The sequence below is a fragment of the Lathyrus oleraceus genome, chromosome 4 (genome assembly GCF_024323335.1).
Source record: "Lathyrus oleraceus cultivar Zhongwan6 chromosome 4, CAAS_Psat_ZW6_1.0, whole genome shotgun sequence".
Taxonomy (NCBI): domain Eukaryota; kingdom Viridiplantae; phylum Streptophyta; class Magnoliopsida; order Fabales; family Fabaceae; genus Lathyrus; species Lathyrus oleraceus.
The window spans coordinates 172426717-172443544 of NC_066582.1; positions in this window are offsets into that span (position 1 = coordinate 172426717).

A 16828-nucleotide genomic window follows, 5' to 3' on the forward strand; every position below is an offset into this window, starting at 1 on the left:
CTCCACATTATTGACTCGATTAGATCTTGGGTATTTATCTCAATGCTTCAACCATGTAATGGGAGCAAAGAGAGGACACACTGAATAGTGGGGGATAGATTACTTATCCCTACCTTCCACCAATTGCCTCAAATGAGGACTTTTCCTGCTTAGGACAAATATAAACAAACACAGGTATTGCCTCTTAAGGAGGACTTCAGACAGTTTGCCCGGTCAAATAACAGACCGGGTCTCCAGACTACATGAAGAAGAAGTATTTATACCTCAAAGCAAATGCTAAAAAAGCAAAGCAAGCAAGCAAGTTCAAAGAACTTAAGCAACTAAAGCACCTGCAAAAGTCAAACTCATTAGCAAACAAGTCAACAGTCAAAACCAAAAGGAAATGAACCAATAGTCACACAGCGGGACCAATTGTGCAAGGCACAAAGACTCAAGTATGAGTCACCTACAAAACAAATTGTTAGCACATGATAAACAAACCAACTCAATCAAAATTGAAAGGTCTTTGGGGCATTGGTGCTCAACCTGAAACAAACAGCTCAATTGTAAGCTTACAAGACCACTAGGACTAGCCTAGGGTCAAAGATGAAAGAAAAAGTCAAGGCAGCAAGCAATGTTCAATCAAAGTCAAATTCAATCATGTAGGAATCAAACACAATTGGATTCAAACTTATATCATGCATCAAGGTCATTTCATAAGCCAAAGAATGCAAAGCATAGCAAAGGAGGCATACAAAAGTCAACAGCAAAGACTTCATCCAAAAGTCAACTCAAACAAACCCAAAAATTATGAAATAAATCACACTCAATCCTAACATCTAACATGGTATACATGTCAAATTTCATGGCATTTGGATGAGAGGAAGGCAGTCAATGAAATTCATGAAGTCAAATCAAATTCAAGTAAGCATGGTGAAAGTCAACAAGCATGGGTCAACTTCAAAAAATCATATCAATTTGAAAACAGAAGAGAAATGAATGAAATTTACACCAATGCAAAGCTTGAAGAGTCTAGTTATCACATATGAAATTTCAAGGTCATACAATAAGATTTGAGAATTTCACAAAAGATTTGGCAAGGCATAGCACAAAAAGTCAACAAATGACCACATATGGAAGAAAATTCTCAAATAAATGGAAAACAGCAAGATTAATTCCAAGAAAATTCATACATCAATTAGACATACAAGGGATCATTCATGCAAAATTTGGAATCATTTGGATGTAGGGAAGTGTGTGAACAAAAATTGTGAAAATGCATGATCATGGTATAGCACCAAATGCAACACACAACTGCAAAAAATCATAACTATCAATCCACAAATGATAAATGCACAAACTTTATATGGAAATGAAGGTCAATGTGTCTAGTTTCACCACAAAAAATTTCAAGCTCATTGGATGCAACATGAGAATTTCACAATTGAAATGGCACAATGTATCATTTATGCACACATGTTGTTAAATCATTTATCATTTAAAATCCAGAACATGAAAAATTAACTAAAATTCACAATTAAATATTAGACTCATTTGTGAACATGTGGAAAAAATTTCATAATTTTTTGGTAAAAAATGAATTAGAAAACAATTTGTTGAAGTTGGATGAAATAGTGTAGCAAGCATGAACAAAAGGCAAGGCAATTGGTCAACACAAGTCAACAGAATGGCATTTGTGTAGTTCTGCAGTCACTTATTGAAGTGCTGCGTTTTGGCCCTACAAAACGAAATGTTTTGATTGGCTCTCAGCCAATAAAACAGTAACTTTGGCCAATGGAAGAATTTCTGAGTTTGGCATAAACCCTAGGGTTTTCTAACAGCATGTGCAAAGGCATTCCCAACGTTATCAACATCATGAAACAAAACAAACACACCACACAACAGCATCATCTTCTCATGATCTTGATCATTGAACAACAATCGAAACAAGCAAATCACATAGCAGTACCTAAACAGCATGGTTCTACAACAGCATCCATCACTTTTATCACAACAGCAATGGACCAAAACAAACAACAGCAAACAACTGACATAAAATGGATTTCAATGAGAAAGTAGCAGGGTTTATCAGCATGGTTCAGCATGGTTGCATGTCTATCATGTTCAATCGTCCATTTGCAGCATGGTTTCATAACAGCAATGAGCATAGCATAAGAGCAACATACAAACTTGACCAACAATTTCAACAGCATAGCATTCATCATGTAGGCAGCTTATGTTCAAACAACAGCAAAGTATCGTGTTCATCATGCAAACAACAAGAAAACAGCAACATGGTATATACTGCCAATCACACATACATTTATGAAGCTGAATTTTCTGCTAGAAATAATGACAGAGTTCATTTTAGCAGCATGGCCTGGCATTGTGGTATCATGTGTTTATTAACAGACAACAGCACACAACAGCATAACATATTCATCGTCAACAGTGTTCATCACAAACAGCAGGGCAATTGCAGCAGTATTCATCATTGTCATGTAATTATCATAACAGCATCAAGCAAACAGCAATAGTCATGATCATCATCGAACCAAACAAAACAACAGCACTGTAGCATAGCATAACAGCATTCATCATTATCATGTTCATCAAAACAATAGCAAGCAACAGCATATAGCACCATCAAATGGATTTTCTCATGGCAAGTCCAAAACATCAACAGGATTGTAGCAGCATCATAATTCATTCATCAGTCTACAGCATGACTAACAGCATAACAATATGGATTTACAAATACAAGCCACAACAGCCAATAAACTTCACAATTCTCTGGATTCTCATGCAGACCTTAGGATCTCTACTAGCAGCCAAACATACAGCACACAACAATATGGATTTTAGCAATAGCAGCACATGACCATATGGATTTTTGAGCATGTTCAAGGTTGCAATGACAGCAGGGCATTAACAGCATGGTTAAGCATCATTCAATAACAAAGCAAGACATGAAACATGGGAAAATTCAGTGCATATTCATGACTCAAGCATAACAGTAGCAGCAATCAACACACTTGCATGTATGAACTGGATTTTCTGGAAGAAAGTATGTGCAAAACAGTAGTATATGCTCATCATGCTTGTCAATCAACATGAACAACAAACATAAACCAACATCAAGGTCAAACATGGCCATGACATTCTAACCTCGTACAACATTTGAGAGCAACTAAACAGCAACAAATATGGGATTTTTCTGGTACAGGGTAATGCTTAAATGCAACAGTATTCCCCAAGTTCATGTTTGACCAACAATCATGAACAACCAATCATAACCAGGATCAATCAAAAATCAAGCATGGTAATGAATATTTATCATTAAGCAACATCCAAAGAACAACAAAACCAAACACAACAAGTGGAATGCTGGACACAGTATGAGGGTTTCAAAACAGCAGCATGCCCTCATCAATGATATGCAGAATCAATCAAGAATCAACATGCCTAGAAATCAACCATACACCTATCAATAGCTTCCTCAAACTAAGTACAAACATCATATAGCAATGGTTTTCAAGAAATCACAACCATATAAGCAAATCGATGGAAAATGCTATTGGACATAAAAAAAAGAAAACCAGATTTCTCTCAATATAATTAATCACTTAGCATGATTTAAGTAGCAACATGTTCAGCATACATCCATCTACCCTAAGCATATCATGGCATGGAGAGGAAAGTGATTCGAGAACTTACTTGGTTATGAAGAAATGGATGAAACAGTGTTGTTTTGGTGATTATGAGTGCCAGCAGATGAAGAGAATGTGCTAGAATGATTAATCCGTGAGGCCCTTTAGCTCAGCAAAGCTTGGAGTTCTTGAAATCTTCTTTCACCATTGTTGAAGCTTTGAGGAAAACAGAATAAGCAAGAGCTGTACAGGCGATGAATGGGGGTTCAGAGGTGCTCTAAATGATGTTTGGATGATGGAGGAAACAAGGTTATTCGAGGGTTTTCAAGGGTTTATGCAGAAAAAAGCCACTTGCCAAAAATGCAAGAAGAGAGAATGAGGGTTTTTGGTCTGTGGAGGCTGTGAACACTAGGGCTGTTTGTGCAGAAAATCCACTTATATACCACTGCTTAACAATACTAAACCAATACCTAAGCTTGCTTAGGTCAAAAGAAGGCAATTACACATTTGCTAATTTGGTCAAGTGTATAGTGGAGGTGTGAATTTGGCATGGTTTTGGGCCTGCTACAAGCTGCAAACAGACTGCAATTTTGCTGTTTTGGTTGTACAAGAAACTGCAGTGTGTGTTTTGTTTATGTACTTCCTTTTTGCACCTTTTGCCAACTTTGAATTTTGATTCAAAATGATGATAAAAGGATGGTATGATGATGGTTTATGGCTTGGAACAAATCACAAATGATATATGGAACATTTCCCAATTGACCAAATCAAGAAAAAGTCAAAAACTCAAAAAGTCAAAGTTTGGTCAAACTTTGAATTTAAATGCAAAAGGTCCAAAAATGCCATTTTGAATGGTAAGGTTTTAGGTCATGAAATTTATATTTTTGGAAAGAGGATGAAAAATGTGGTTTGTAGGAAAAAACCCCACCAAATTTGGCCTTATGGTTTGAGAGATATGGCTTGTTGAAGTTCAAAAATTGGTGAAAATGATTTGATCATATCTTGACAACCACACATGGGATTTTGGTGTTCTTGGACGTTTTGAAAATGGGAAGACAAGATCTTCAACTTTCATGTTGGGCAAAAATTCATTTGAAGCTTTTATCATGATGTAAGTTTAAGATCAAGAAGTTTCCATTTTTGGCAGTTGAAATTACAGGTCCACTTTCTATTTCTGGAAAATTTCTGATTTGCTTGATTTTCTTCCATGATGGGGTTGAACATGATATATGAGGCTTATACAAGCATGAATGAACTCCTTCAAATCAATTCTATCCATCCAATCTCTGATTAAATCAACTGTTGACCAAGTTTGACTTTTCTAGGGTTTTGGATGATTGGACCACTTCTGATGAACTCCAAACCCTAAATCCTTGAGAATTTGACTTCAAATGATGTCTCAAGTTGTATGAACCTTTGATTATTGATCATGGTGCCCAAATTCTGCAAGAATGGCCGCCATCCATTGCTTTGACTGACCACTGACTGATTTTGACCTAATTGCTGATGATTGCTTCCACTGCAAGCAACAAGGTTAAACAGACAATATTTTTGTACTTTTTGAATGATAAACATATGAAAGCAAAGATATACAAATGCAAAGTATGCTTGGTGATCAAGAAATCAAACCACAAGGCAATCTACCCACTAAGAGGGGACAAAGGCATGCAATGATCCTTGAGGTTATGATATGAATGATATGGGCCATGAGGGATCTTAGGGCCCAAAATTGGGGTCTTACAGTAAGGTTGGTATTTAGTGAAAATTTGTTTGTGTAAAAATGATTGAAGAGATGAGAAGAGAACGTACAAGTTTATTTACATTTGTGTTTGGATGGATAAACCCATTGCCTACGTACCATCTTAAAAAAGATTAGGATCAAAACCTCGTAGTTCGGGGTAAAAATCTCAAAATGAGGTGGTGAATTAATTGGTCCAAAAGCCTTAAGGTCTTTTGTTATCCAAGGGAGAAAACTCAACCTAAAACCACAAATCCACCATGTGAGGATAACTTCAACATGCTAGTGAGGGGTTAACCCTATAATAAGCATGGAAGACTCATTGTCCATCACTAAGGATATAGGTGAGTATTACATCTACCTCAAGGATAACTCAAACCTAATAACTAAAGGTTATGAAAAACTTTGATTAAGGAAGTGGCCATTGAAACCACAAAAGTACTTGAATGGGTTATATTTACCAATGAAAAGTATATACAAAATATGGTCAAAGTTGGCTTAGAAGTTCAATTCAAAATAAGTGTTATGAAAAGAAAAGTTTGAAAATCAAAAGCATAAGGCTTAGGTTTCTAATGTTGAAGACAAGTGTTAAATGTTTGCACAAAGGTTTTGGCTTGGGTTAGAGTGGAGAGAAGAAGAAGAATGGCTAAAGTCCTAAACATACAAGAGGTAAGGAATAAGAAGTAAAACCATAAATGGAGTTCCTCTCTTGAGATCATATTGATTATCCAAGTAGCTCCCATCCTTTGGAATAAGCAATCACATAAGCATAAACTCAAGCAATCAACAATCAAATGAACTCTTGGAAAGCTCCTCAATGTATCTTGGGTCCCTCTCTCTTAGAAGATCATGGTAATGGTTCCTCAATTTGGATCAAGTTGGAATCCCTAGCACAAGAACACACGCATTAAAAAGTTCTAGCAAAACAAACAAGGAATGGACAAGAGGAGTTTAGAAGTTGGTCCTTTCAAGGTCATCTTTCAACATTTAAGCATTCTAAAGGCATGAGGCCTAGTTGCTCTTTGACTTTTAATAGCACTCTAAAGGCCCAATGCCTAGTTGCTCTTTGACTCCAAATTTACATAGGGAAAAGTCCTAAAGTCTAAGTCCATTTTGTCCAATTCTTTGCATTGTGATCAACAACAATCAAACAAAACACAAGCACAAAAGTATATACAAAATCATATGCTCAAGTGAGCAAAAGGCAAATTGCATTAACATAAACATGTGCTCCAATGAGCAAAGAGAAAAGCAAATGAATAATATGTACAAGAATAATAAATTGCATAAATGTAAAGTGCAAAAAGTAAATGTTAATGGTTAATGATTAATGTTAGTAGTTAGTGTGCCATAAGGCAAATTTAGCGCTATGTTAAGCCATCGTAATTGGACTTATGTAGAAGTCACAACTATCTGAGGCCGGTCAATAATAGTGTGGGCAACAACACAAGTTAGAAGTCTTGATTAGTGAACCTAGTTCCAACAATTTGTCATGCCAAAAAGAAGAAGAGAATTGATCTTGTATTGGTTTAAGTCCTTTGCATGATTTAGGAAGCAATCTATCCTTAATGCAAAGCCATTCATTTGATCAATTGATCAAGATGAATTAGATTTGAATCAAGGAAGATTAAGCCTCCCTAATCAATGCTAACTTATCAACCTTTAACTCATTAATCAAAAAGAAAGAAGAAGAAGAAGGAGATGAATAATGGATAATGAAAATGGAAAGAAAAAAGTGCATTAAAATAAAATGGAATGTACCAATCAACAAGTGTTGACCAATGACATTGAGGATCATGGTCAAACTATCAAAAACAGAAGTGGGATGAAGATTGGAAGTCAAGAAATGAACAAAATATTTTTGGCATTTTTAATATTCAAAATAAACTTGAATTAAAATATTAAAGAAAGGTCAAACTTCAAAATCACTTCAAATCAACTTTGAAAAGTCCAAGTGATTTATCCTAAGTTCAATAAGGTTAAACAAAGTTTGACACAAAATTTCAGCATTTTTAAAAGTCAGAAACTATTTTTAATCAATTAAAAATGAATAAAAATAACCTAATTGAACTAAAATCTCAAATAAATCTCAAATCAATTAATAAATTGATGAGAATATTTTTCATAGATCCATCATCATTCAAATAGGTTGAGAAAATATTTTTGTATTTTTTGAATATCAAAAACCATTTAAAATGAATTAAAAATGACCAGAAAAGAGAAAAATCACAAAAAATATCAAATGATGAAATAAAAAATATTAAAAATCATTTTTAGACACTAAAATTAAAAAGAGAAATAATGCAATTGGTCCCATATTTTTTGGATTAAAAATGAGAGAGTTATGAATTTTTGAAGTTAAATGAAATAAAAGAAATAAAATGGAAATTATAAAAAAAAAGGAAAAACCATAAGCGTCTGATCAAGCCTCATTAATTGACGTGGTTGATCAGACGGCTCTCAAGTGCGCGCTTACCATGTACATGAGTCAAGCGCGTGGTATCATGCATTAAATGGAGTCAAACATAACAAGGGCCAGGATTAGATCGTGGGAAACGCATCCAATAGTCCAGATTCAATCTGGCATGGTGGACGATGGTGTACACCACCGTCTTCTCCGGCGAGCACACCAGCTTCGGCCAGAGTTGCAGGTTTGCAAAAGTTAACCAAAACTCACGATCCATATACCAAATTAAAGCTGGGGTGATGTACATCACCCCTGTACCATTAGTTTCTCTTCTAGATCCCCATAGCAAGAGAAATCAGAAGGAGAAAAATATGGTGTTCATGTTGAACTTCATGGATTTCAAAAATTGAGCATATAACAATGATGCCCTATAGAGAGGACTTCAGACAACACAATATCAAGGCCAACAGATCAAAGAATAAGGAGTTTCAAAGCAAAAACCAGTTGATGCACACCTTTCAATTGTGAAGCTTTGAGTCCCTTTTCTTAGCTCCTTTTGCAAAACAGAACCTCAATGTATTAGATGATGAAGGTTTAGGAACTTTAGATCTGAAGATTCAACCAAATTCAATTGAATTTCAGATATGAAATTTTGAAGAAATATGAACTTAGTTCCTTTGGTATGGTTGGGAATTCACTCTTGCAGCATTTCAGGCGCCTTTAGGTTCCTTCATAATGAAGCATAGCACATGTATTTATAGCTGGAATTGGCTGAACAAGTGATTTTACTCGTGTGCATGGCAAATGGATTTTCCTTGCATGGGCTTGTATGATCATATGGAAGGCCCAATGAAGCTTGGAATAACTTGCTGAACTCATGCAGATTGCAAATGGACGTGTACAAGAAGTGTAAACAGCTCATGCATGGCAATTGGAATTGAATTTCACAAAATGCACTAAACCTTCATGCCTTCGAAAATGGTCCTTCCAAACTCCAAATGCCACATCATGAGTAATGGTTAGAAAGCTTATTGCATAAGGAACAAATGATATGTTGATCAAAATTTCAATTGGGCCTTGGAAATTAGTGAATTTTGAGTTTAAAGCGTAAGGTGCAAAACATGCAAAAGTGAGGTTTCCAAATTTGGCCAATGTTCAAGCCCTTCTGGTTTGATGATACAAGCCTCAAATGGAAAAACCTCCAACATAAAAATTGTATATCGTTTCAAGAAAATTAAGATGGACTTAAATGTTGCATCATTTTGATTTTTGATGAAGAAGTTATGGGCATTTGAAGTTGGACTTTTTTGCCTTTCAATGCATTTGGTCCAAAGGGACCTATAATGCTTTCCATTATCACATGTATTTCTTTTGAGATTTTGAAATTTTGTTCAACATAAAATTTTAAGTAGACACAATAAGCTTTCCAATTAATTTGATCCCACCTCAAAATCATAAAAAATGAATGAGTTGTGTTCTTGGGAAGTTGACCCAAAATTAGGGTTTCAGTCAAAATGACCTATAATGTCTTGGAATGGGAGATGACCTTCCAAGCTTCAAATCATTTTTTTATGAACATGAAAGTTGTTCATATTGTACTTAATAACATTTTGGATTTTGGGATCATCTCCATTTGACCATCACATAAAAAGTTAGGTCTCAGTGCATTTCAAAATAGTTAGATGAATTGACTGATCAACTTCTCAAGTCCACGACTCATATCTTGATGAATTGATGATTGAGGACACTCAAATAAGCTCAAATATGCATGAAATGATTAATTAGAGAACTTCCCTTGATTGTATTTGACCATGGGCTGAGGTTGCTTCATTAGCAAGGCATTGTGGGTGATCAGATGAATTAGGGTTTCCTTGAGGAACAAACCTCAAACCCTTTGACTTGCTTTGATCAAAATGATGAATTGAGATGCTAGGAAGGCATATTTTATGGATGAGATCTTTGGGAACCATTGCCATGTTTGCCTTCATCTTCTCTTGGCCATATCTTTGCACCCATGATCTCCTAGAAGCTTTGGACCTTGTGATTGCTCAAGCTACAAACAAAAGATGTTAGTGACATATTTTTGTGCTTTTGGTTGGCAAATGAAAAATGAGAAAAGCATGATATACAATTCAAGTATGCTTCGTGATCTCAAACCACTCACAAGAAGTCCCATCCAAAGGTAAAAGGAACCAATATGCTTATGATCCTTGAGGCTTTGCAAATGCAATGTTATGATGCCATGAGGGATCTTAGGGTCAAAATTGGGGTCTTACAGATGCCCCTATTTAAGGTCATTCTAGCCGGAGAAGTGAAGGTTAAAATCTTCGTCTCAACGAGGTAGAATGGGCTTAAATAATAACAAAGAGACGAATTTTGGTCCCTAAGAGACCTCATGATGCAGATGTATGTATGCAAATGGTAACACTTTGTGGATATGTGTCAACAAAGAAAGAAAAGGAACAGGAACAACTGAAAATCCACTAGAGTAACACATTCATAAATGGGACAGAGACTCTGAGGAGCAAAGGGATAAAAATCCGTGAGCAGGTCACGACTTGAAACTTGTTGAGAGACACAAAGGGAATCCATGAAATAAATCCATGGAAAGACTCGAGCTGACTCAAAGATGCATGTGTTGGGGAATATGCCAATACAGCAAAAACTTATCCGTAACGGATACTTCGGATAAAAATCCGGTCTCAGGCTGAGAGAATCCACTAAGGGGCCTCGCTGGGGAAACACCCTAAACAAAAATTCCTCTAGGGAAGCAACGGGATAAGGTATTACCGGTTACTGGGTAATAAGCTCAAAGAGACATGTGATCCGAACATCGGTATAAGGGTGAGAGAACAACATGCTCTGGGAGAATGAATATCTAAGACCGGTATAAAGGTGAGAGATATCAAACATCCGAAAATCATCTGAGGAAGACCTAAAAAGGTAAACTTCAGCCCAGGAGATTCTGACTCCGCAAGGGGACAAAAAGTCATAATAGGGAGCAGGGAGGAAGGAACACCAGGGATACCGGTTACTGGGCATATAACAGGTGACCAACCAAAGCGTCAATTGGGGAATATTCCCAAGACACTCATCATCCAAAAGAGGGCTAAAAGCAAAACTCGATTATAGGATCGATATTCGATTCCAATAAAAAGGGATACGAATCTTACTCGACTGAGGAAGAGCAAAGGGCTTCAACCAGAGAGTGTATGAGATATATTATCTATTACCGTCAAAACGTAGATAGCATACTCGCATGGAAGATTATCCACAACCAGTTACTGGGTTAATAAAAGATAAATCGACCGAAAAGCAATGGCATCGGGATACCGAATACTAGGTATATAATGATGACCAAACCAGGGGAGAAACAATCATTACCAACAAAGGGTAAATAAGAGATGATTCACCGGGGATTCATTGGCAAAGGTAACGATCCAGGAGACATATCACCGGTTACTGGGAGACATGCTCAAAAAGAAAAGGGGTGAAGGAATATCAATACCGAATGTTGGATAAAGATAACCGTCAAGGAGGGGATTACGTCTACCGGATACGGGGTAGAAAACCAAAGACTCCGCAGGGAAAAGATGGATAATTACTGGTTAATGAATAACTCTTCATCTAGACCACGGGGAAGTGCAGGAAACAGACACAAGAGGCCAATCTCAGATCAAACTAGATAGGCACGATGAAGCAAGACTTGTCCCTATGAGGATATAACTCAATAGGGAATTCCATCCCAATATATGTGTTGGAAGAAAGCAGAAACAACCATCATCCACGAGGATATAACTCTGTGGGGACTAATGGATGAAAGGATAAACACTTTCTGCTTATGGGGTTGACCCTATATGGAGATATCAATCACCAATATTTGTTTGGGGAAGCATAATACCCTCAAACAAGAGATAACAATCAAAGATATATGGCAAATAATGCGACATGAATATCAGAATGTTATCACTATGCATATATGCATGGTTTATGTATGATGAATGCTGACAAATAGACATTTCTAACACAAACAGGTCCAACGAACAATACACAAACATCCGGTACTACATCTCAAGAGAGAAAGCAGGGTTCAAAGGAGAACACCCTATCTGCCAGGGATCAGGCACAAAGATCTCTGCAGGGGAATGAGCATCAGTCAATCCAACTGGGAATAGGATCATGGCACAGATAAGTTCTGCTGGGGAAGCCACTCCGCTGGGGAAATTATCAAAGGGGTGATGGATCTTCGTGGGGATACAACTACCAATCCGAACCTTCCAAGGGTCAACCAAACCAAGAGCTCACACCTGCTGAGGGCGGAAGGAGGCTGAAATACCTTTACCATACACTCTGATCGGGAGGAAAAACACAAAAGGCTCCGGAGGAAGAGGATGTAAATGCACCAGGAAAATGAACAAATGTCTTACCCTATTGAGAATCAAACCATCTTTGGGAGAGCACTGAAGACATCCTCAGTGTCCTTTCATCATTGTGGATGTTCACTTTGTTTAAAACAAGTTATGAAAAGTTTTAAGTAAAAACGATGATATTTCTCAATTAAAACGTGCAACACATTTGTTGAGTAGAAACAAATAAGAGTGCAAATAATTGGATAAAGGCTCAAATTTATTTGATGGAATGGTAGTCTGCAAATGGCAAGACTCCATAGATCTTTACAAATTTGAAATTGGTGATATATATTGGAAAAGGGCTACATTGAACATAATGACCATTTCTCCACCATCTCTGAATCCAATGTATTTGAAACTTTAGTTAATGATGACTAAGCAAGAATCTCTGACGGATGACAGTTTGTAGAACAGTGTCTTGTCAGGATGCAGTTACTTGCCAAATCCCTAATTTTTTCCTAGATTGCCCCAGGATGAGGTATTCAATCTAGTGGGATACATATTTATTTTTATGTCTCTAACTTTTGCCTGGATCGCCCTTTCGGGTTTTCAATCCACCGAGACGCTCATTTTTGCCTAAGCCGCCCTTTCGGGTTTTCAACTTAGCGAGTTATTCTTATTTTATTTTTAGGCGAAGTATTTCTTGACTGCATCTGAATTCACAGGACGAGTGAAATCTTCCCCATCCAAAGTTGTAAGTATCAATGCACCGCCTGAAAAGGCTCTCTTAACAACATATGGACCTTCATAGTTTGGAGTCCACTTGCCCCTGGAATCGGGCGCGAAAGACAAGACTTTCTTGAGCACAAGGTCACCTTCTTGGAACACGCAAGGCTTGACCTTCTTATCAAATGCTTTCTTCATCCTTTGCTGATATAACTGACCATGGCACATGGAAGTCAATCTCTTTTCTTCTTAGGGTCAAAATTGGGGTCTTACAGTGCTGATGTAGGTGATTCTTTTTGTACTCCCATTTCCGAGATCAATTTCTTCAAGAGGATCTTGCGCTAACATCTTCGCACTTGACGTTACTGGATCTTTTTCGAATCCCAGCGGCTCTTCGTCGTAGATGGCATCTAACCTCTGTTTTGTTGGTTCCACAGGTACTTGTTTGTCAGGGGGTTTTGGTTTAGAGTACTCCCTAGGTCTTGTATTATAGATTTCACCATATGTGGCTTTGTTAGCCGTGTTTGTTATCTCAGCTTCGAGAGCCGCTTGTCTTTTGTTCTCAGCCATGTAGGCCGAAATCTTTTCGAGAAAAGAAGACTCAGTCATAGTACAGGTCTTCATCCCAGCCTGTTGGCCATATTTCAGATGATTCCCCTTCTTCTGGGTCTCCCACAATCTCCCCATCCCACTTAAAGCCATTTGGACGAAGAGTCAAGAAGTAAAAGGCATTTTTATTTGGGGTGTAGCCTTCTTCCGCTGGGTAGCATGGTCCTATGTGAGCCAAGTTCCTGTCGAAGTTTCTCTTGTCTACATGTTTTACTTCTGCCATGAAGTAACTTTGGTCAGCTTCAACATTGTCTACCATACCATCTTCTCTCCAGATGGATATCCTCTGATGCATGGTCGAAGGGACTACCCTTATTCCATGTATCCATTATCTCCCTAGTAGTAAGTTGTAATTTGCCTTTGCGGGTATTACCATGAACATTGTTGGTCTTGTGATTGATCCAACAGTCAGATCCACTTGTATGACACCCAAAGTCTATCCTATATTACCCTCATAATTTGACAATACCATGTTGTGAGGTTTGACATCAGTGTCGAACATACCTATCTTCCTTACCATGAATCGGGGCATCAAATTGACTGTTGCTCCTCCGTCCACCAGAAATTTATTCACTCCCACATGTCCAACTTTGGCCCTAATGTATAGGGGCTTGAGGTGACTCTGTATCCCTTGGTGAGGCCTTTCAAAAATAGCGTTCTGCTCTTCGACAACGCCACTGTTGAGAACATAGTAACACACTGGTTGATGCTTCACCATCTCCACAGCATTCGCTTCCTCATTATCTTCAACCTCCGTCTCCTGGTTATATTCGTATGGCAGGACTGAGACTACATTGCAATTCATATTAACAGAAGACACTCCGTCGGACTCGAAGTCGTCAGTGAGCATTTCCTCCTCTCTTACTTGTTCCTTCTGAAATTTCTGACTTATGTTTTCATATGGAAACAACTTCCTTCCTACTGGTGGTTTGGTCGAATTCGTGACATTTGGGGGAACCTTGATGTTGTTGGATTCTCCAGTTTCTTTTGGATTCATTTGTCTTTCAGCCTTCCTCAATCTCTGATGTCTTCTCCACTGGGATCTTGACATAGGATTCTTTCCTTTGTAGTTCTCTAGCCTGATAGCCTCTCTCTTAGATGCATGGATCTGTCTTCTATAAGCCCAAGAGGTTCTTCCTCCATCCTCAAAACTTCTCCACTTTCCTTTCTTTGGTCCCGCCTGAGTCCATTTGTCCTCAGGGACTTCTGCTGGCAGTTTAAACATAACTCTTTTCGCCCTTGGGTGAGGGCTGTCTGGCCTCCTAGGTGCTCCCCTCTTGTCGAAGCTATACATGTTTCGGTTACCTCCAGGTCCGTCCCAACCTTGGTCATATGGGACTCTTTCGAATGCTTCAGCTAATTCTCCGTTGTACACTGCCCCACACTTGGGACACATCAAGCATTCTGTTTCATACTTGTAGCAACGCACAATGAAACCAAGAAGGCTTTCTCCTGGCGTGGGATACACCAAGAAGGCTTTCTCCTGGCGTGGGATATCCTGATGCTGCACCTTGGGCACAGCAACATGTCAGAATTTCTTTTGTGGCATCTCCAAAGGTATTCATGTAGGCTTTCGTTGGCTTTGGGATAGCCAAACTTCATCCCCTCTTGCTCCATCTGCAGACATTTCTCCACTTCCTCCATTTCTGGGGGGGGGGGGGTTGTTTCAGATCCACCATGTTGACACCTAGACTGGCGCCATCAGTGATTGAAATTTCCTCGAATTTCTTTCTTAGGCCCTCAGTGGCCTCAGTTGCTTTCCCCTTGAAACCTTCAGTGGCCCTTGGTTCGACGTTAACAACTTGTTTACCTTTGACAGAGATTCCAAAGGAAACATCATTATTTAGGCCATCAGTAGCCTGCTTTCTATCCAGCGTATAGCCTTCAGTTCCTGTTGCCTTTACAGCCTCCACTTCCCCTACGTCAATCATGTTGATTTCGACAGGTTCAACATATTTTGTATCAGCAATGTTGAGGGGATCAGCATCAACCTTCATCTGGTTCTTTCCTTTGTCAGCGAACTTGAGGCGGCCATCCCTGATTGCATTCTGAATAAGATCCCTGAAAAGAAAGCATTGTAAGGTTTTATGGCCTAAAAAATTGTGATATTTACATAAGCCTATTTTCTTTCGTTGTTCTAACGGAGGAATTTTGTGTTGGTGTAAGCCCTAGAGGCCAATACTTTTGGTACTTGTATCGAATTATTTAAAGGCATTTTCTTTATTATGGTTGATTAATAAAGTCCCTGGAATAGATAGTCTGTTTAATGTATTAAGTGTGACTTAATCATGAGAACACATTAAACATAAGGACACTATTCTTAAAGTATCCGTAGTCGAGCTTTAATGTGAAGTGGGATAACATTAAAGCATTAAGACTATTATGTTTGTAGACTGATGATCACATCTCATGGATCATGGATAAAGAGTTATCAAGTCTTAAACATAGGTATGAATATTAGGAGTAATATTTATACCAGATTGACCCGCTATGAGAATACTATATAGAAAGTTATGCAAAGTGTCATAAGTTATTCTCATGGTGATAATAGTGTATACCACTCTTCGACCTGAAACCACTATGGATCCTAGATGTAGAGTCGAGTGCTTTGTTGCTGATCTAACGTTGTCCGTAACTGGATAACCATAAAGACAGTTGATGGGTACTCCACGAAGCATGCTGAGGGACATGAGTGTCCTAGATGGAATTTGCCAATCCTGCGTAACAGGATAAATATCTATGGGCCCAATAATGAACTGGACAAGGGTGACACGGTCTATACCTTGTGTTCAATATAGACATAAGGGCAAAGGGGTAATTATACACATAATTATTATCACAGGAGGTTTTGTCGGATCACATGACATTTTCGTGACTTGGGTAGCAGTGATGTGTTGCTAGATACCGCTCACTGTTTATTATGTTAAATGCGTGATTTAATATAATTGCCAACGTCGCGAAAACCTATAGGGTCACACACAAAGGACAGATTGATGAGAGATAGAATAATTAAGGAACATCGTAAGGTACGGTGTACTTAAGCAGAATACGAAATATGGTAAGGTACCAAATACTTAAGTGATTTTGGCATATTATGAGATATGGGCCAAAATGCACTTAAGTGGGCTTTTTGGCTTGAAGCCCACACAAGTGGTTCTATAAATAGAACCCCTTGGGTAGAAGCATTGTAACTCACTGAGACAGACAACACAACTGAAGAGTTGAAATTTCGTATCTCTCTCTCACTCAAAGCCTTCATTCATAACAGCTAGCACTGCGACTGAAGGAATCCGTTCGTGTGGACTGAGTAGAGACGTTGTCATCGTTCAACGTTCGTGATCGCCCCATGGATCTGTATCAAAGGTTTTGA